A 21861-nucleotide genomic window follows, 5' to 3' on the forward strand; every position below is an offset into this window, starting at 1 on the left:
AACGGCAGAGTGGCCCCAGGGCATGACATAGGCCAGCAGGACTGCAGAGAGGGGCAGAGAGGGAAAGCTGGCCAGGATCTCGTTCCCAGCCCTGAGCAGGGGCTTTACTGGCCTGACTGTCCTGTACTACCTGAGCTCTGGGGACAGTGAACCAGGCTCAGTCCCTGCCTCACCACTGCAGCAGGAATTCTGTCAGTTGTGACCAAACTTGTCCAGCGAACACATCCTACAAGCTCCTTCCTGGGCAGTTATTAATAAGGAAAACCAAGAGACTGTAAACAACCTTAAAGCAGGATACCAAGCTCCAGCCTTTTCTTTGAGAAGCAAATATGGCTAATTTGTGCCTGCTCAGAATCAGAAGGAGCAGCTGATCTCCTGGCAAGAGCCCAGGGTGGAGCACGCAGCAGAGCTGGGACACTGTGGTGGGGTCCTGCCACGTTCCTCACCATGGGGCTGCCGAGTCCCTGGGAAGTGCCCGTTCACTGGGTCACCCTGCTGCCAGCAGTTGTTTCGCACTTCCCACTCCACATTAATGTTTCATCTCCGGCATTTCAAATGCTTTGCATTTCGGTAGGAGCGGGGAGCCTGTCTCCCATGGCAACAGTGCCAGGAGTCCAGGACAGGAGAAGGAGCTGAATGGGAGCACAAACTGGAGAGGTTTCTCACCACAGCTCAGCTGATTGCTGTTACTGAAACCCAGTTCTTGCAGTAAATCAATCCCAAGTGTTTGCTCCTCCATTCTGCCACAGCTCACCTCAAATACCACTGGATTTGGAGCCTTTCAGTGGCCAGGGCAGCTCCGGGTGCCCCAGGCAAGACCTTGGTGGAGACTTTCCCTTGTCAGCAGTTTGCCAGGGGACCCTCAGAACACCTATCCTGTTGTTTTCATCCATGGAACTAGTGGGATTCTCAACCCTGCAAGAGGCAGAAGCACCAGCAATCCTGGCCCTTCCTCACTAGGACTTTCAAAATAAGCCAAGGTCTTCTGTGTCTGTTCAAATTAGCTTTAAAGGCACTGATTTAACAGAGAGGGTATTCCCCCCCGCCTGAAATTCACTGGGAATTAGAAATGGACACAAAATAAAAATGAATGATTCCTACTCCTCCATCCCTTACTCTTCTCATCAGTCCACAACACTCGCCCCATGTGACAGAAAAGAGAAGGCACACTCAGGTTAGGGTTAAACTGTGTTTACGTTCTCTTTTCAGGCCAAACTAAGGAAGCACATCCAAAACCCCCGTGCTTCAGAGTTGGTGCATTTCCTCTTCAGGCCGCTGGAACTGGTAAATCTTATTCCCAGGTCTCACTGGGAACTCCTTTTATTTCTAGTTCACACTTACAAGTAGATAGATTGTGCAACAGGGTTGGAAAACTGCTCATACCTGGCCACAGCTTTCTCAGGAACTTCCAGAAGTGATGCCGGTTGTTCCTGGCCTCTGATCCGGTTTGAAGCTTGAAGTAAATACAGGAATCCCAGCAAATATGAATCCTTCCACCGGGTCAATAAGGCATTACTGTGAACAAAAGGGGCAGCCAGCTGGAATCCCCACTGGGAATCTGTCTGGTCTCACCTTCAGGCAAATACGGCTCAGTATTTGCACTGAAAATGCTTGGAAGCAGAAATCCCAACTTGGAAAAGGAGCCACAAAGGAATAGCAAGATACTTTCCATTTTTTGAAGTGTCAGCTTCTGACACTTCACTCGTCTGTAACAACAGCTCATTTGTAGATCAGCTCTTCCTTTGACTCCAATCCAAAAAAATCTCATGTTCCCTTGAACTGTCCAGTCTCCTTCAAAGACTTAGGTTGATGTTTCTTGCAGTGACTGTGCTGATCCAAGGATCAGCTTTTTCTTCGCTTCCTGCTCATCTGTGTGTCCCTGGTTTGACATTTTGACCGTTTCCTGCAAGTTCTCTTCTCTTTGTGTGGTTTGTGTGTGACCCAGATCATCAACAGCTGCGGTGGCCCCGAGCTGGCCCCGTCTGTCCTCAGCCCACTGCTTTCTAAAGACACCACCGATTTCCTGAGAGGACACCTGACACCCAAAGAGATAAACCTCTGGGATTCCCTGGGGGAGACATGGACCAGATCCAGGTAAGGACAGAGCTGCCATCTCCCCAGGCTCCCCACGCAGACGGGATGCTTGGATTCCCTGATGCTCCTGCTTCTTCTTTCAGGGGATGCCCTGAAAGACACATTCTTCGTGAATGTCACCTCATATTCCCACTTTCTGTCCTAGAGCCGAGTGGCCCCGAGACACGAACATCCCCACCTACATCCCCAAATTCCACAACGGCTGGGAACCACCCACAGAAATCTTCCGTGGAGCTCCCTGGGAAATAGACATTGGACACTTGCAAGAGGAAGGTTAGTCCTGTGTCCCTGTCTCTTCACTCTCCCTCCTCCTTTTCCGGAGAAATGGAGCTGCAGGGGTAGTGGTGGCATGCAACAAGTAGTTGGCTCAAAACTCAGTTGGATCTGGTTGCCCCAGTTAAATACAGAAAGCAAATGAGGCTGGAAAAGGGCAGCAATAATGAGCCTCTCCCAATCCAAGGCAACAGCACCCTACAGCGTAACTGAGCTCCAGGGACACAGGCTTCCCTGGAGAACACCTTGACCAAAATCTGCCAGACCATGACTCATCTACCACTATCCCTCTCCTTTTCTCCGATCAGCTTTCCCCTTTCCTGGTAACACTGACTCCATGTCTGCCTTTCCAGCTCTCCTCAGCCAATGGATATCCTTACTGGAACTCCTCACTCAAGCGTGGTCAGACGGCTGAGCAGACACAGGTCGGGGATGCCTTCAAACAGAACATCACTCCACATGGAAATAGGTAATGGATCCGCACGCCCGGAGCTTTGGCTCCCGCCTCGGAACCTCATGAACGCACACGGACACGTACAGTGACACTGGGACGTTTGGGCATCCTGGAGACAACTCCCTGCCACTGTTAATAACCACCAAGGGAAGACAAAGATCAGCTGAGGGGTTATTCCCATAAGCACTGTCTGCTGTTTAACCCCCAGCAGCTCTGCAAGGAAAGGAATCGCAGGTGTTTTCCACCGCAGGAGGCAAAAATATTGACTGACTTCATCAGTCCATCCATAGGTCTTGTTTCCCAACATCAGCCCAGCAAAGTGACCTTAAGGATCAGGTGCCAAAGATGCTGCACTGTGCTTTGGCTCTCCATGTGTGTAGAGATGCTGGAATCATGGAATCACAGAAGGGATTGGGTGGGAAGGGACCTTAAAGATTATCCCGTTCCAACCCCCTGCCATGGCCAGAGACACCTTTCACTATCCCAGGTTGCTTCAAGCTCTGTCCAGCCTGGCCTTGGACACTGCCAGGGATCCAGGGGCAGCCACAGCTTCTCTGGGCAACCTGTGCCAGGGCCTCAGCACCTTCACAGGGAAGGATTTCTTCCCAATATCCCATCTAAACCCACCCTCTGGCAGCGGGAAGCCATTCCTCCTTGTCCTTTCACTCCAGGCTCTTCAAGTCCCTCTCCAGCTCTCTTGGGGTGCCTTTAGGCACTGGAAAAGGCTCTAAGGGCTCTCCAGAGCCTCCTCTTCTCCAGGCTGAACATTCCCAGCCCTCCCAGCCCATCTGTGTAATGCTCTAGCTCTTGGAGCACTTCCTGGCCCTTCCTGTCTGATATTGCGCTGGTTTATTAAAGGAAATTCTGACTCTTTCTGCTATCTCTGTGTATTTATCTCCAAAGGACTGTGAGTACGGAAGAGTCATCCCCTATGTTCCTCAGCTCTTCTTTGGGGAACTCACCTATAAATGGAACTGCAGAAATGGGGAGGGAGGAAAAGGAAACAGGATGTGAATCGAGCACCTGCATAGTGACCACAGATGTCCACTGCTAGACAGACACTGATGTCAGGCAGATCATGCCCTCCAAATAGTGCTCAGAAAGAGAACAAGTTTGGGATTTCTGAAACTGCTCTGAATTGGATTTGCTTAAACAGATGTCATTAGTAAAAGCAATCAAAGAAAGAGTTTTGATCCCTCTTCCAAGCTGATGCCACTTATCATGTATCTTCCCTGCATTCTTCTAGGGAAGCTGTTTTTGATGTTGTCCTGTCCTTCTTTTTATAAGGGAGCAAAAATACTTTATTAAGTATTACTCTTTCAGTTTTGTTTCCTCTCCTCTTCTGAGATACAGTAAAGTGAACATTCAGCAGAATAGTTTTGTATTTTTTGAACACAATTCTTCTTTTATCCAACTGAGGCCCTTCTGTGATCATGAAAAAACAGAAACTGTTGTGAACTAGAGTTTACACTCATAAGAGGTTGACATGGGTCAGTTCTCCAAGGTTATTCTTAGTTCAACTGCTGTGTAAACTGTTGATGTCACTGACTGGAGGCTGCTCTTCAGGACATTATAGATATGATAATTATATGACAGAAAATGCAACATATAGTTGAATCTGACCTTCAAGTTCACTAGCTTAAAAAAGGAAAAAAATGTCTGTAAGAAATTTGCTGCTTTTCCCATTACTAAGATGTAATAAATGCCTTCAAGTTTATACTCAGTCGACAGCATATACACATGGACAGCAGTGCCCATCCATCCAAATGTACCCCAAGCTAGGGTACATTTTAAGTCTCAATGATCACTGCCTCCAGAAAGCATTTTTGAGACAAAACAGGCAAAGTCTTTTGCATATCTAGACAATCATCCAATACTAGGATCTTCACTCTCACATAAACACTTCATGTTTTTCCACAGAGGAATCTGAGATAGATTTTTCTGAGAAATAACAAACCACCAAAAATTAATAAATGACAAACAAGGGAAAAGCACCACTTCCTCACTCAGCACATTTTCCTTGATTTTCATTAAGCATTCAGATTTACAGATGCTGATATTGCCACAAGAGCAGTTTTTTTCTGGTTTAACTTCCTCTTCCAGTAGAGCAAGCACAGCTGCAAAATGCAAGCTCACTTCTAGGCTCTCTTACACATCACCAGTTTACCACATTCCAACCAGTCACAGCTGTGCAACACCCCGTCAGGGTACTGGGATTACTGCAGTGCCACAGACAGTTTAAGTGAGGCTCATGGAGCTGTACAATTTTAACTATGTTTTATATGTATAATTAAATGATGCATGACATGGAAATAAGCCAGCTGTACTGAAACTGAACAAACTAACTGCTCTGATGCAACAGTTAAGCATCTCATCAGTTCTAAAATGAAACAGGTTTAAAGCAAAAACAATATAGAGAACAGAATGCTTGACACTGTTAAATAGCATGGTCAAAGGATAATTTTTGAACATTAAGGAAATGCATTCACCCAGTCAAATTTTCAAAAGAATTCCTGGCACCAAAATGTTCTCTGTTTGCTTTTTCACCATGTTTTAAGAATGGATCACTCTGGGGGAAGAAAATCCTGTGCGCAAAACACTGCGTGAAACTAAACAATCCTTAAACATGGCTAATTTCCATGTGGAGCTGATGATTTAGCACTGTCATCCTTCAGCAGAGGAGAAAGAACTACCTGTCTTTAGTTTATTTAGGTAAGATGAAAAAAGTGAGGAGCGTGAATTTGATCTTGCTTCAATTTACTTCAGTGGAAAAACTCTTGCCATGACTTCAGTGAGAATGAGACTGCATCTTAATTCATTCTATATGGAGAAAAACAAATCAGCTGAGAATAATGCTTTTGTTTATTAGATGTAAATTACTACCATAGTCGTTTTTAACAGTGCTAAGTAAATCCTGCTTTAAAAGCCAAACGTTGCCTTCAGTCCTGCTTATTCCTCTGTACTGTGTCACAATGCAGGATTCCTGGTCCTCTGACCAAGTCACCGCTGTCACAGTAAGCATGGCTTGCTCTGGGGAATGGCCACATTCCCAGTAAGCATGGCTTGCTCTGGGGAATGGCCACATTCCCACACGGGAATGATAGATGTTTGTGGATGTCACTGGTGACAATGTCCAAATCTGGGCTAGGGCATGCCCCCCAGCCAAGAAACTAGGGTGCACACTTTTGTAATATAAATGCATTCACTGAGAACACAGACTACACTTACTAAACTGTCCATGAAAAGCAGCCAAGTAAATCAAATCAATAGGGTTAAATTTGCAATTAGGATTCTCTCTTTCGGCAGAAAATTTTAGGATAGCCACAAATTGAGAAAAATTTGCTTTTTTTTCTTCTTTTTCTCAGAAGGCAATCAACCTTCTGGTCTGGCTATTCTTTACTTCTCCCTATGAAGTAAAATCTAAAAAGACACACACACGATATTTATGGAAGGACCTCCCAATGAATTAGGAAAAATTATTACTCAGAAGATCAAACAGAAACAAGACTGTCTACACTGTATGAATTAAACATACATGAATTAGGACACTGAGCCTTCCATTCTTTAGTAACAGAACTGATGCTGTCCTGAAAATGACATTAATGAATTAGACTGGTATATGAAAACCTTCTGCATCTGCTCTAGAGGTTGGAATGAGGATGTTAAATGAGGCAGCAGACAACAAGGACGTGCTGCTTAGGGAAGCTGAATATCACTTCTGTGCTTGTGGAGTTCTGCAGTTTGGATGAAGGTCACAGGTTATCTCCAGCTACATGAAAATGAGTGATAAATACACACTGTTGGTCTTAGACTGAAAGCAGTACTAGGCAAAGAGTCAAAATATGGAATATTACTCAAAATCATCCCCTGGTTTTCTAAAGATCATAATCTTCTATTAGAAGACAGTTTGTTACCTTCTCCTAATAGTAAAGCTGTAATAGTAAAAGCACCTCAATCTTGTAGAAGTATCTAAGATACACAGAATAAGTAAGGTATATGCAGTGAGAGCACCCTAAAAACATCACAAGAGGAGTGACAATTTCTGGGATAGTAATGACATGAACGAGTATCTAAACGTTAAGTCTGAGTGAATAAGAGAATTTTTCAACTAATGGATCAGGGAAAATGTGAAAGGATGAGATATGTGATTAAAGATCATAGTGTATTCGGTTAACACAGGTGGAAAATATATGACTTTGATGCTGTACTACAACATATTTTAATTGATTTGTGTGTAGTTTTAGTTTTATACATGCACAATTTTTTAGAACACATCTTTAGACTGGGACAAACAATAAAGGAAATCCATTGTATGACTTTACATTGATCCCAACATCACTCACTGGAATATCTTAACATTTCCTGCACAGATTCCCATTCGTTAAGATGACAACCTTGAGAAGAAGGAAACCTATAACTGCCATTCAGAGAAGGTCTAAAATTTCAATTGCTGTTTGAACACAAAGGAGCTTTGACATGCTGTGGTTTATTGAAGCACTCCTGCAGTTATAGACACATCTTTAACCACCCTACCCTCTCCCTCTTCCTCCATCCACCACTGATTGATGCAACTGGGAGATTCAGTAACTGCAGAGCAAAGTCCCGCTTACTTCCAGCTCTCCTGCCCCAGCAAATGCTCAGCTCTTCTGGGAAGATGGAGCTATGCCATAAGCACATTGCACCTGAAAGGAGATGAAACCTTCCCTTCAAAGACACATGTGACCAGGTTTTTGGAACTGCCTGATGTGGCCAGTTCTCATCTGTTTTCCATAAAGAAGGAAAAGAGCCCTGTATTCTCCTCTTCATGATAGTTCAAGTATGAATTCCAAAGAACAGAGATGCCAGGACTTGTCAGTGACATGACTAACAATTTTATGAGAACTGGCAAAACAGTTCATTTCTCCTACATCTTATTCTCAGAAACCTTGGAATTGTTTTGTCTGAAAGATTTGGGGGGAGGAAGGTGGGCTTAATTCTCACAACTATATTAAATATTCAGTACATCTGATATTCTGTTGTCAACATGCAAAATATAGTTTAATTATGATAAGCTATACTGGAATCATTTACAATACATAAATGTGAAAAAACAGCATTAAATTATTTCTTGTTCCATGTGGAAAAATATACACCTTCCAACCCCCCAAGAAAGTAAGACAAGGCACAATAAATTCTGGTAATTCTCTTTCTTCTGACTTTTCAGTTCCATCACAGCTCTCAAAACTAAGATTTACGTGCTGTTTTGCATCTGTATCTGTTGTTGATTTTCCCCCCCTACAGGGATATAGGTGAATAAGTTTGGACAGGAAACGGTATCCCTCAAGCCAAACTGAAAGGTTTATAAAGTTGCTAAGAAAAGTTTGGGTCAGGGCCTAAATATCAATCATCTGCTCACTGTCTTTTTAAACGAGCTCAGGCATTTTCCCAACTGTTCCCAGCAGGTCTCTGCCACTATTTTAAACTAAGATTTCAGCCATTTTTTTTCCCCTGTGTTGACCTCACTAATTTTTCTTTCTCCCCCTCTTTACCTGCCAAAGGCATCCATCAGGATTTTGCCAAAGGCTATCTGCTTTTGAAGTTGAGAGGGATTCACTAATCGTGAGTGTCAAATCCACAGTAAATGCCATGGCCATATGGTATATGCTGCTTTTGGGAATTAGCTCAAAAGGCCTAGCTGTGAGAAGGCTGGCTGTATGTCAGGAGGGTTTTACTGCTAACTTTCGTAACTCATGTCAGCTCTTTCAGTTTCTGTATGCATTGGCTTCAGGGAGTGCAACTGTTCCCTGAATTTATAAAAATGTTGTCAAGATCCCTTGATTTGCTTCCTCTGTCTCTCTCGCACAAACACATCCAAACACATTTATATACACAGTGGAATAGCATGCACAGTGGCATGCAAATCTAGCAAAAGAGAAGCTTGTAAATAAATAGCATGTCATTCTGCTTACTCAATACATTTCTCTGGGTGTTAAACTCATGATAAACATATCATAAGCCCCGATGAAGGCTCTACAGCCTGTCCCATCACACCATCCTGAGTGTAACTCTGCAATGCATAGGAAGACATAAGTTTGAAAAACAGAGCAGAAATAGCTCCCATAAGGGCAAGGTGCTGACATAGCTGAAACATAACTAACTGGAGAGCATTTGTTTTCACTAAAGAAGGAAGTGTCAGTGACACATCTCTGTGCCTGTGGAGGTGTACTGTACATGCAAAGCAAAAAGAAATCCACCTTCTTTAAAAAATTGGCCATTAATACATAAATATGTCTGTGTTGAAATCCCTCAGACGGTACCATTCTTAACAAGAACTACACACAAGACTAAGAAATTCTGCAGAGAATCACGCTTTTGTGATCCAAAGAGGCAAGGAGAAAGAAAACCACATATGAAGAGTTTAACATACCCACTTAGTGATAGAAAAAGAATTATTACAAAAATAAATGTCAGTCCCCTTGAAACACTTGAGTCAGCGCTCTCAACTTTCTCTGATGCTGTAGGAAGGTGTGAATGTCCTCCATGTGTCACATCATCCGCACCAGCCACACAGGAATGTCTCCAATGCACCTCAGAGCCTTTCAAGGACCACTCCCCTCTAATTTATGTATAGTCTGTTAACATCCTCTTGGAGCAAACAGAAATAATACTTTTAAAAGACATTTATACTTCAGAAACATGTGCCCCGACACAACAAAAAACCCAGATTTTAATACTGCCCCGAGGCAGAATTCATCCATCTTTAAGGCTTCTATTATGTATTTCCTGGTTAGTAATACAAAAAGAACTGCTGGCAGTATCACATCGAAACCAAAGTGGCAGAATCAGAAAAACTACTGAAAAGTTTACCTTTATAGGAAAGCTTCAGTCTTGGGATATTTTGTTTTGACGTTCCAGTGACTGGAAGGAACAGCATCGCTAAAGACAGCAGGCTGCAGGCATGTGGCACTTGCAAAGCTCTCATTCTGCTCTCCTCTTCTGTATCTTCTTTTGTACTATGGTGAAATATCTCCCCACTTTTCAAACAATCCAAGTTTTATCTGGAAGAAAAAAAGAAAACATCTGTAGATCTGCTTTACTGCATAAGCAACAATTCTGTAAGCAAGCCAGACCTATTTCTAAAGAGCACCTCAGTTAATTTCTTTGCTACGAAAGTATTTTTCCTCTAGTACAAGTAAATATGTTTTGTTTCTTTAATACTAAATTTACACATTTTGACATTGGAAAAATATGTAAACTTTTCAGACACCAATGTCTAGCCTAGCTAACGTTTAAGCACAAATTAAATTAATGCAGTATCCATAAAAAGAACATTTGACATTCAAAAGTGACCATGCAACTTGATAGTTAATACCAGTCCATTGGATATCTTACATGTTTTATAACTCTTTTTGTCTCAGTACAACAGCTATTGTGTGTTTATGCTATGACTAAAATGAACTGTAATGTCTCAGATGCCATGGGGGTACAAGCTGAGTTAACAGTGAGTACTTACCCATCAAAAACTAAACTAAGAAAACTGGAAAGAGCAAGCAGTTGTGTTTAGTTTTAATAGAGAAAAAAGTCAAAGCGGATGATGGATTTAAAAGTGCTTTCAGTATGATATTTCCAGCAGAACAACTGCCTCAACTCATCCACCAAAATGTCCCATAAACTTTAATGAGTGTTTCAGGCTGGGGTCAATAGGCTGATATGGGATTTTGTTAGCACAGTGTGCAACTAAGCCAGCTTTGCAACACTTTTCACTTAGTAAGAATCATTCATATTCCATAAATCTTGAAGTGTTTTACAACTGAAAGCAATTATCACTGCCCTTATTTTCCCTATGCAAAAACGGAACCATAAAGCTGCAGTGAACCTATTTCCTCAAGGTCACACAGCAAGCACAGTAGTTGAAAAGAAAACAGCAACAGCAGTCCTGCTGTCCTTTGTACCCAGCTATCAAGGATCCCTTTTGCCCAATAACTCGACTTTTGCACATGAAATTATTTGAAATGGCATCTTGAGTTCTGAAGGCAAAACTTCATGGTTAATAAATCACAGAGATCAGAGTATGAAAATATTTGTGAGACCAGATCCTTCCCCCTGCAAGTGCCTGATGCTAGAGGTCAAGGGAGATGGCTGGTGAAATGACAAATGTCAGTGTTTGAGTAATGCTGTAAAACCAAGGAGTAAGGAAATGTTATGGTTAGTCAAGAGATTAATGGCTCATGATGTGCCATGAAAATTCTTTTCTGAAAGGTACTGGAGCTGCCTGATTAAAAGAGCAATCCTAGTGCCCACATCAGCCAGCACTTGCACAGACACCAAAGGAGAGGTTCCTTGCAAGTCCATGAGAGATGCAGCACAGCTTGTGGCCCCTGAGCCTTTCCACCGGTCTGTTATTTGAACTCCTGCAGCACTGGGTCTTGCAATTCTGTGAGCTACAGCAGCACCCAGAACCAATTCGGCACCTCCTGATACAGGCAGTTCATCCTTCCTGGCATGAAAGGATGGAAACAGAATCCCTTCCGTTCTCTCTGACACAGGAAATCTTTCTCAGATGAAACTTGGGCTTTCTGAGCCTCCAGACTTTCGCTCAATAGCAAAAGACAAGGAAGTGTGCAAGAAGAGCATGATGGTGAAAAAGAGGGAAACAATTCGTAAAATCCCCAAAGCATAATTCCTATTGCAGAACACTAAGCTTCTTCCTTCTCAGTCCCCTCTTCAATACTCATATTCAGTGTCTGAATGCACTACTCTTGGCCAAGTGTGAGTACATGTTCACGAAATGACATGGAGAGAAAACAGACAAACATGAAATGCCTGTTTCATCTTTCTCTTCCCTTTATTACAGTATCAGATCCTAAGAGAACACCCTTACTTCTTCTGTGCCAACACATCTATCTGAGGGTGGACCACGAAGGACTAAAGTGGATTAGACTATCCCAGGGTTAAATCGCCTTGAAGAAATTTATTTAGAGGTGAAAAAGGGGAAAAGAAGGAGAGGGGAGGAGGGGGAAGAATATATGAAGATGAGACACCAGCCCTGTTCATCTTCAGCAGGATGATAGTGACAAACCATACTTCAAAAAGAAGCAATTAAGAGGGAGCCAGTCTCACTGCAAGTATGTTGAGAAGTCACGGCCCGAAGGTCTGGGCCTCAGCCAACAGGGAACTCACCAAAGGATATGGGGCTCATTTTCTTGAGGCAAATTACTGTGAAGAATCAGGACTAAATTTGACTAAAAAACCAGTTGCATCAATGCACTGTCATTTGCTGAATTGATTGAGAATCAGCACCAAACTCCGCCCTTCGGCCATAGCTCACAACCTCACTTTTTCATGTAGGCTTTTTTTGCTAATGGGAACCTTCCTTTTTTCTTGGTTGGGTTTTTTTTCCCCTTTCCCCTTTTATTTGAATAATGTCTGTGAAAAACCATTTGCTTTCACGAGGCGGTTAGTTTACACTGGAGGCAGCAGCTCTGTGAGCTCGAGCCAACCCTGTCCTGTCTTTAGATTCATTGCAATCTGGCCACATTGTCACATATATTTTTAGTTTATGATGATCCTCTAATACAATTCCAGCTTCCACACAGAGTCCTTCCAGCAGTCTAGCTCAGGTTAATGAACTTCAGGCCACTTCTCTTCTGCAGGAATTTCGAGGCCCAGGGGGTGGCTGTGCCCAAGAGATTTGCCAAAATCCGCTACGATTTCACCGCGCGAAACGCCAATGAGCTCTCGGTGCTGAAGGATGAAATCCTGGAGGTACGTGACCGTTCCTGGAAAAGGTGTGTCCCCCAGGGGCAGGAGAGAGCTCGGGATAGCAACAAGCACCAACTCCATTTTCCCTGGTGGTATCTCAGCAGTGACACAAAGCTTTGCTCAAACCCAAAGCTGGAGCAGGCTGCCTGTGCTGTGTTGTGTCATTTCCTCAGCTCAAAGACATCGGTCCCATTTTAACCACAGTGAGGAGGGAGGACAACAACTCGCTCTAGAGCCCTGCTCATCCCCCGCTGGGTCGGTTCCTTATCACCACTTCCTCCTCCACGAGGATTTGTTTTCTCTGAAAAGCACCTTTCTCATAACCTTTCTCTTACTGCAGCACTGTTGGCAGCTGGACAAGGTGGGACGTGACTTGGGCTGACACTGATCTGTGACCTGAGGAAAAGGTTTCTCTGCAAAATGTGGCTTTTTATTTATTTAATTATTTATTTTAATGCAAAAAGACATCAGAAACTCAGTCATTAGGAAAAAAAGGTCTGGAGAAACAGGGACATTATGTAGGAACTATGAGTTCTTCAGCACGCAGAGGTGCTCTCCTGTTCATCCTTACGATAAATTCTGATGCTTTCCAGGAAAAGTTTCAGTCCTGGATTGCATCTGAGAGCAACAGATCTGATTAGAGCTCCTGGCCTCAGTGATGTCCTTCTGGCAACTTCACCTTTCGGATGGTTCGGCCCCGCTATATCCTGGTTGTTTATGCCTGAAATCCCATTTTCCCACAGCAGATTTATTTTTGTCCCTCTCTCAGGTGTTGGAAGATAATAAGCAGTGGTGGAAGTTGCTCAACCGGAGTGGGCAGGCCGGTTATGTTCCATACAATATCCTGGATGTGGTGAAACTGGAAGAGCTCAAACAGGTCTGTAGTCAGGTAATACCTGACTGGTATCAGCTGCAGGGCACAATCTGCCTCTGGGAATAATGTTGTCATTAGACCTCCCTGATTTCTTAGGATACTATGCACCAATCAGGACAGACCTTCAGAAGTAGACAAAGCCAGGAGATTCCTGAGTCTCCTATGATAAAACTCACATTTTGCTACGATCGTCTTCCCAAATAAGGCCTATCCTTCCTATTTGTGCACCAGCCTCCTGCTTTCCATATTTTTCCACATCAAGATTTTTCTTGGGGGTTAAATTAAAGATGGACACTTCCCTCAGCCAGTTCAGTTCAGCACCAGGAACACGTTACTGGAGTGGAGGCAGATGGAAACACCATCTAAGTGAGAATTAACTGAATACTGCAACTTGCACTGCAGAAATGTGGAGCTGGAGTGTTCTAAACACCCTAGGGAAGCATGGAATTGCTTCCCCATTTTGGTATTGCAGCGTTTGGGCAAAGCCTAAGGCGGCCCAGCAGGCTTCTGGATAAATCCCTGCCAGTTTAATCAAAACGTCAAAAAACTTTCCAGTCCGCTCCAGGCCCTTGGCAGTGGTCCCGCTTCACATCCCAGCTACGGAGCAGTGAGGCTCTGCCTTCCAATGAGATCGAACACGTTTGGCACAACTAGGAATTCCCTTGCGCAAACTTCAGACTTTGCTTTGGGTTCTTCATTCCCAGAAATTAACTTCTTCCATGCAGCTCCACCTGAGGTCTCCCCAGCCCCACATCAGCACAAGGAGAACACGGCAGTTTGTCCCTCCGTGGGTGTGAGGCAGAAAGCTTAAGAAAATTAAAAACGACCAAAAAAAATTCTTACTTTTCTTTCCCTTTCTAACCAGTCTAACCAGAGGTACAAAGGAGACCTGAGCCCCAGGGGCTATGGCCCATCCAGCCCAACCCACAAGCTGCCTGCCAGCTACGCCGGGGATAAGTGGGGCAGTGAGATGTTGTCGCGCCACTCTGCACAGGACGCCAAAGAACGCACGTGTGTGTCCCACTCTGGGCTCCCCTGGGTTTGGGCGCTCGGGGGACCAGACCTGCCCAAGGGGCTCCCCTGCACCTTTTACTGATCACAGCAATGGAGCAGCACTGTGTCTGGAGGCCATTCCAGGCAGGACAAGAGCCAAGAGAGCAGCCCTGGGGCTTGTGACACCGCCGGGGCTCTCGGGCGGCCCGGGCCGAGCAGGGCAATAAGTGATCACCCCATGCCTCCTTCCTCCAGTTCTAACTTCCTCCTCCTCCTCCCAAGGAGAGAGTTTCCTTTCTCTTCCAAAATGTTTAAGTGTGTCTAAGGAACAGCTCAGGTCAATCCCTTTCTCTCACTTCCTTTTGCTCATCTCCCGGCACACACACAGTGCCCGCCTGGCCGCTTCCTTCATGTGGTTCCACAGAGTTCCCGGCCAAACAGGAGATCCGCATCACTCCCTCACCCTGCACATGCTGTGGGGCTCACAGAGCAGGAGAGAGATCAGGGGCCCTGCTCACCTCACCCCTTATCCCACCCTGTCCACTCCTGGAAGCAGGAGCCCTTCTGGGACGACAGGAAGCCCCACAATACAAGGACACAAATCTGTTCGTATCACTGAGTTATTCTCCACAGTCTTCAGGAGTTTCATGGGGAAAGCGATACTGGATGAAGAGTCACTGGAGTTTTCACAGAAGCACAGGATGCCCTGGGCTGGAAGGGACCTTCAAGCTCATCCCATCATGAGTGTGTTGCTCATTCCCAGTTTGTGCTTCCTGCCGCTTCTGTTCTGTTGCGGAGCAAAACCTGGAGCTCTGCGATCAGCAAATTAGTGACTAGAAGCAGCAGAGAGGACTGAAAAGGTCTCAATTCCAAACCTCCAATTGTAGATTCTCACAGAACTGTGCTTCCACATCAGGCAACAGCCAAGGGGTGATGGGAGCAAAATAAATGGCAACACAGGGGCACAGGAAAATGGGAATCACTTTTCTGGGCTGAATTTAAATAAGAATGTTGAGCCACATCCCCATTTGCCTTACAGTTTCCCCACAAACATTTAATGGCATTTTTGACTGAAGACTTGCTTTCATTCCCTACTTGTTTCTACAGAACTTATTCACCAAACGGATGAGCTGAACGACGAGCTGCTAAAGAAGATCACAAACAATAAAATTCAGCCTCCCCACAGGAATTTCAAAGTGGAAAAGCCTCAGCAAGTTTTCGTGCCCCTCACCTTTGAATCCAGCACTGAAGAAGTCAAAGCCTGGCTGGAGGCCAAGTCATTCAGCAAAGAGTAAGATTTGCCCTATTGCCACATGCAATGCTCGTCCTTCCCTGGAGAAGGAGCGGGGGAGGCCACCGGCACCATCTCACCTGGGACAAGCCACTTGGATTTACTTACAGAGCCTGTGTTGCAAATTAGATTTCAACCCTGTTCAATCCAGGCTCTATAACCAGAATGTTCAGAGCCCAAAGTCACTCCCTTTCTCTGGTATAAATATTTTCTTGGAGATAAACAGTTAACTAACTAAATCCAAGGCCTGAAATGCTACTGGAATTGCAGCTGCCACCTTGGAACAGCCCCAGGGCCCCGTGATATGGTCCCACTGCAGCTCCTGGCCTCCCATCTCCAACTCCTCACCTCTGGCACGAGGCCACGTGCAGCACAATCGTCACCTCCCTACTTTGTGTCTCCCCAGGACCGTGGAACACCTGGGCATCCTCACCGGAGCTCAGCTCTTCTCCCTCAACAGAGAGGAGCTGAAGAAGGTGTGCGGTGATGAGGGAAACAGAGTCTACAGCAAGATCACAGTGGAGAAAAACCAGCTGGAGGTAAGCATTTTTCTGGATAATTCCTGCTGGAATGGGGGCTGTACCAGCAGCGTCAGATAGCTCATTAAACAGGCATTTTAAAAAATACAATTGTGGGGAAAAAAAATGCAACCAAACCTACACCAGCAATAAAACACACGTAAAAATTCCGAAGTGTCTTTTGAGCAAATCTGTAAGATCCCCCTGTTTCCACTAATTAATCTGCTTTTTACTGATATCACTTATCTCTTTGAAACTAGCTCTACTTTTACAGCATTAATTAAATACTGTCACTTAACTGCAGCTTGAAGTTCAAATCCAAACTGCCTGTTTTGTTTCCATTCCAGAAAAGCAGAGGGGAGTCGGAGCTCCAAGAAATCACGAAGCGCCGCCAGGAAAGGATTGATTCTGCAAATTAAAGTCTCTCTGCTTTATTTCAGCTCTTAGCCCTAAGTAGTGCAGAAAAAAAGGGAATGAAAGCAATGATTCCTGGCCCAGGCCAGATGCAGCAGAGCTCCCCTTGGGGTCCAGCTGCCATCAGAGTGACAATTCCTTGAACACTGTTGGGAAGGGTTGACAATAAGACCATGTCCCACTGGGAAAGGTGTTTTAATTTTGCATGAAGTATTTTTTTTATAACTATATATTTTATACTGAAATTTTCCGTGCATGCGATCAGAGCAGGATTCACACGGGGCTGGATGTACAAGGGCTGGCTTCAAGCAAAAAAAGACCCCCAAAGCTTTTCTCCGAGGGCTGTCCCCTGCTCCCCACTCTCCCCTGGCAGAGCAGGCGTGGCACACAGCACAAGAGAGGCCAGCCTCAAGGCTTGGAGCCTGGACCAGAGGAATAAGGCTTTAGAACCCTGCAATGGTTTGGGTTTAAGGAAAGGACATTAAAGCTCATCCCATTCCACCCCCCTGCCATGGGCAGGAATGCCTGTCACAAGCCCAAGTTGTTCCAAATCTTGTCCAACCTGGCCTCGGACACTTCCAGGAATGGTGAGTCATGACCTCTCTGGGCAACCTAACCCTTTCTATTTCCATTTCCATTTCCTCCTCAGTGCAGGTGTCCCCTGCAGCCCACGAGCACAGGGCCGGTGACAACTGCCTGTCCTTGTCCTGTCCCCCTGTGCCCCCTCGTTGGACAAGGCTAGAATGGCAACACACATTCCCAAAGTCTGGCTGCTTCCTTAAATCCATGGACCAGCTAGTGCTATCTCTGAACAGCTGAAATGAGCTTTCAGTGCCTAGAAATGAGCAGGAGTGACAAACAAAGGGATTTGAATCTGGAAATAGGTGAGTTCCACCCGCCCACCGCTGCTGATGCAGAGGCTGGGGCTGGGGGCAGCTGTGCAGCCCTTCCCTGGGGCACGGATCCTGCACTGGAATGTTGTGGTGGTGTTGCCAAACCGGGCCTCAAACCAGGAGAAGATAAGCCCTGACCGTTTGCTCCCGACCCAGGCACACCCACAGCCCTTCCCAGGGTGTTGGTCACTTGTCCCCATCTTCACGTTTTCACTGCAAAAAGTCAGCTGAAATGATTCCCAAATAGCTGAAACCCCAAAGCACACTGGGAAAGGCAGGTTTAACGCAAATTAAATGGCCACAAGAAAAAAAAACCCTCTAATTTAGCACAGGGTGTTGCTCTTTACTTCCCGTTTTCCTTCATAAAGTTATGTGCATTTGTATATAGCAATCTGTAAATAGGGGTGAGGAAAATCCCTCTCCCTAGAAGCAGAATTAAGTGATTATGCTTCCAAAATTTACTCACCATTTCAAAACTCAAGCAAGCAGCGTAGTTCCTGTCCACAGCAAGTTTGGCACATTGCATTTCTAGCTCTGTTTGACTGACAGACCAATCTGATTGCAAAGCAGTGAAGCACACAGAGCTCCAGAGCTGCCCACAGCCCAGGGACAGCTGGGTTTTCTCTCTCAGCACATGCTGAGTCTTTGTCCAAATTTGTGCCTGTCATTGCACATTTAATGGAAAAAGCTTTAAAACAGCATCTGGGGAGCTCATGTCTAAAACTGAGAACACCAGTGCACCTTAGTTTTGGCTTCATTCTTAAGCGTCTCCAATGGATAATCTGTTTTCTTCATTTGAAACAGGACACTGCTCTCACCAGCAGAATTAGGGTGCAGGCAGGGGAGGATCCTGGGTTTAGTCACAGCCCTGCTAGGATCTGAGAAGGGCACTCACCTTGTCAGGGAGGGATGAAGAGGACAATCCTCCTGAGAAGCCCTGGCTCCGGATTAGGGTGGAGATGGGAGGCAGGATGGCAAGCACGGGAGGCGAAAAAGTTTCTAAAATGAAAATAAAAACGAATGTTGAGCTAGGAAACACACCATCTTCTAGTCCTGGGGTGTAGAGGAAAGCAAATCACAGGGAATTACGGTTATCTGGGATTTTAACAGGAGTGTACATGACAGCTCTGTAAAGCCGGGAGCCACAGGAGCACTTCCTAAAACAAATAGCTCAGTAGACCTTATTGCAGAGGCCACTTTTACAAATTTCCACGCGACTGAGCTGTGCATCTGTTCTGTTTGTACTGCCTGCAGACACTGCTATAAAGTACTGTACATTGATGTAACTGAGCGAAGGAGACAATGATATAACCATGCACTGTACAAGATTTATTAAAATAGTTAAGTTATAACTCCATCTCCGTCTCTTTCACTGGGTTTTCATAATGCTTTGTCACTGAGAGTCTCAGAAACTCAGCAGAATGTCTGAAACCACACATTTCCTTTTGGGTTTGGGGACTGACATTCAACAGGAAGGATGTTACGGCCTGGATAGCTGTGTCTTAAGAATAGGGGCAAAGCATGAGAAGGCTGCACAAAAGCACATTCTTGCCTCTCTGGAAGGGGAACGACTGTGGCAGCTGTCCCAAGTGGAACCATACAGAAAGAGGGAACAGCATAACCCCATGACTAGGAGCCTGTTACACGGATTCTCCAACATTTCCAGCCAAGAGCCATCCTGTTTCCAGAAGCAAAAGTTTGTCTTCTCTTTTCCTTAACAATTAAATAACCCAGCTGAAATAACTGGTAATTCCTTCTGTAGATGTTTTGGAGAGTACAATTTCCAAGTGGGCCCACACTAACAAGATCACCTCTTTTACAGCCTAAATAAAGTTCAGGCGAACCACGAGCCCAAAACACCTGCCTTACTGGGCCGAGGGCTCTCTCAGCGCCTGGAGCTGCACTCGATAAACCATTTCGAACCTTGCCACAACGGCGGGGAAGGGAGCCCAGAGCGCTCAGCTCCTGCAGCGGGGCACCACCGACGCGGCCCCGAGCCTTCCCTCACGGCCGCCTCCCTCAGGGGCTGCCCGCCGCCACCTTGCGGCACCGGCCGCGCCCGGGCCCCGCGCGGCCACGAGGGACGGGTGGCTCAGGGGCGGGTCGGGCGCCGTACCGGCCGCGGGGAAGACTGCCGGGGGTTCTGGCGACACGGAGACTCCGGGGACAGGAGGTTCCGGGCCCGAGAGATCTCGGGGCCAGGAGACTCCCCCGATACGCTCCGTCGGGGACGATGGCGGCGTCACGGTCGCCAAGGCGAACCCCCGCCCGGCCCTCACGAACCAGCCAATCAGAATCGCTCTCCCTCCCGCTGCCCCGCCTCGGCTCCTCCCGCGGCCTCGTCCGTCTCCTCTCCGCGCTCCTGATTGGCCGCTGCCGCCCAGCCAGGCTGGGATTGGCGGCGGGCGGCGGGAGCGCGCGGGCCGGTGGCCTTCGGGCACGTACCGTCCCTCCTGGGCGCGCGAGTCCCCCGGAGCCGCGGACGTGTCGGTGTCCCCCGTGAAGCGGCAGAAGGTGGAGTCGGCGCTGGACCAGCTCAAGCACCACACCACGGTGGTGGCCGACACCGGGGACTTCAACGGTGAGAAGCGGCATGAGGGGATCCTGTCTCCGCAGCTTCTGCTTAGCCCCCTCTCCCGCCCCTCTTCACGGAGAGTGGGCGAGCCCGGCCGAAGGGGCGCGCGCTGCGGGGACCGACCCACCCTGGGGCCGGAGGGGGGGCGAGCGGGACGGCGCTGGGTCTCCATCCCAGGGCAGACCCCGCCGTGATTTCTCCCAGTTTGCCCTCGAGTGTGCCCTGACCACTCCGTTCAGCTCTGCGTGCTGTCAAGGAGAAGTGCCAGACTGAAGCCAGGCTCTGCTGCTCTAATTAATTTTGGGTTTTCTTCCAGTGGGCTGTCTAGATCTGGGACTTGTTTGGGGTTTTTCAGACTCACGCTTGGACGGTGCTTGGAGCAGCCTGGCCCAGCGGAAGCGAGTGGAACTGGATGAGCTTCAAGACTCCTTCCAACCCAAACCATTCCAGGATTCCATGATATGCTTAAAAACTGATTTGGGGTTGGAGAGAAAGAAGGGAAATGATGCTTTTTATTTGTTTCACTTGAGCTGTACATTGATCTTCTCCCTTTTTGCATTTCCAGGATGCAGAAAGTGAGAAGGAACTTGAGGAGATGTGCTCGGTCCAAGAGAAATAATTTTGAAAAAACTCATCTCACTGGATACTGCAGCAACAGTAAAATCCCAAATGGATTTCATGATCCTGACAATTCTGAGTGCACTTCAGGGATAAGGCACAAGATCTTACAGAAAAACAGACGCAGCAGCACACATCCAGGAAAACATCTTGGAATTAATGGCATAAAATCGTGGTTTATTTTCCTGCATCTGTTTGATTTTAGGATCCCTAAAAATGTTACATTCCTAGCATCAGGGGTCAGGGGGTAATTTAGAGGTAGTTGGTGATAAATATTTTTGGTTATATGTAGGGCAGATATTTATGCCTTACATAACTCTGTAATATAAATATGTATTATATATTAGGGCATATAGCTATCTATTTATATATAACCTATTTTTTATGTGTGCCCAGATATAGTTTATATCAGACACTGTGCCTGTCTGAAGGCCTTGCTACTGCGCTCCTAACTCATTCCTGAGGAAAACATCAGGCAAAAGTTGTTAGGTTTAACTGGTTCCTCTTTTCCTTAATAATTATTTTACTCAGTTGGAATAACTGATAACAGCTGTTAGAGATGTGCAGTTCCCAGTGGGACCAAGGCACTTTTTTGCACAACGCAGAGTGGCGTTTAAGGTATTCAGTAGTCAGAGAAGTGAGGATTAGGATTTTGAATGCTCTTGGGCAACAAGGCTGGCCAGAGATCCCTCCTAACTCACTGTGGGACAGCAAAAACCCCACAGCCAAGGGTAACCAGGGATTGTGGGGATGGAGAATTTAATGGCATCAGGTGGCAGCAGTGCCAGTTCAACTGATAAAAAAGTAAATCCACAACTGCTCTAGAGGAGTATTGTTCCTGGACGTGTGTAAATACAGGGACACCTCTTTACTCTCAACTGAGGGAGGTTTGTGGTTGTGGTGCCAGTTTACCCTTGAGAGTTCCAGGCTTTATTTCAGCTCCCCTGGCCGGGCCTGATGTGCGGCAGTGGTGCGAGGGCCGGAGCCGTTCGCTGGCTCTGGGAACGCAGATGCCATCATGGCCCAGTGGGGGGGGGGGGGGGAGCTTAGGCTGTGGTGGCAACCTCAGAAAGGGATCAGATGGCTCCTGGAACTGCCCAGAGTGCAGGAAGGGAGGGGGAAC

The 21861-nt window shown here is 46.2% G+C and overlaps 1 pseudogene across 1 annotated transcript; it reads left to right on the top strand.

The window, feature by feature from the left end:
• Positions 1-1209: 1209 nt before the first annotated feature.
• On the top strand, positions 1210-16657 carry LOC309585793 (epidermal growth factor receptor kinase substrate 8-like protein 2; annotated as a pseudogene). Its single transcript has 10 exons — positions 1210-1284; positions 1946-2094; positions 2240-2366; positions 2721-2836; positions 12454-12565; positions 13332-13451; positions 14302-14449; positions 15537-15720; positions 16127-16259; positions 16586-16657. The product of its transcript is annotated as an epidermal growth factor receptor kinase substrate 8-like protein 2 (transcript).
• Positions 16658-21861: the final 5204 nt, after the last annotated feature.

Source organism: Coloeus monedula (genome assembly GCF_965178545.1).
Source record: "Coloeus monedula genome assembly, contig: HAP1_SCAFFOLD_351, whole genome shotgun sequence".
Lineage (NCBI taxonomy): Eukaryota > Metazoa > Chordata > Aves > Passeriformes > Corvidae > Coloeus > Coloeus monedula.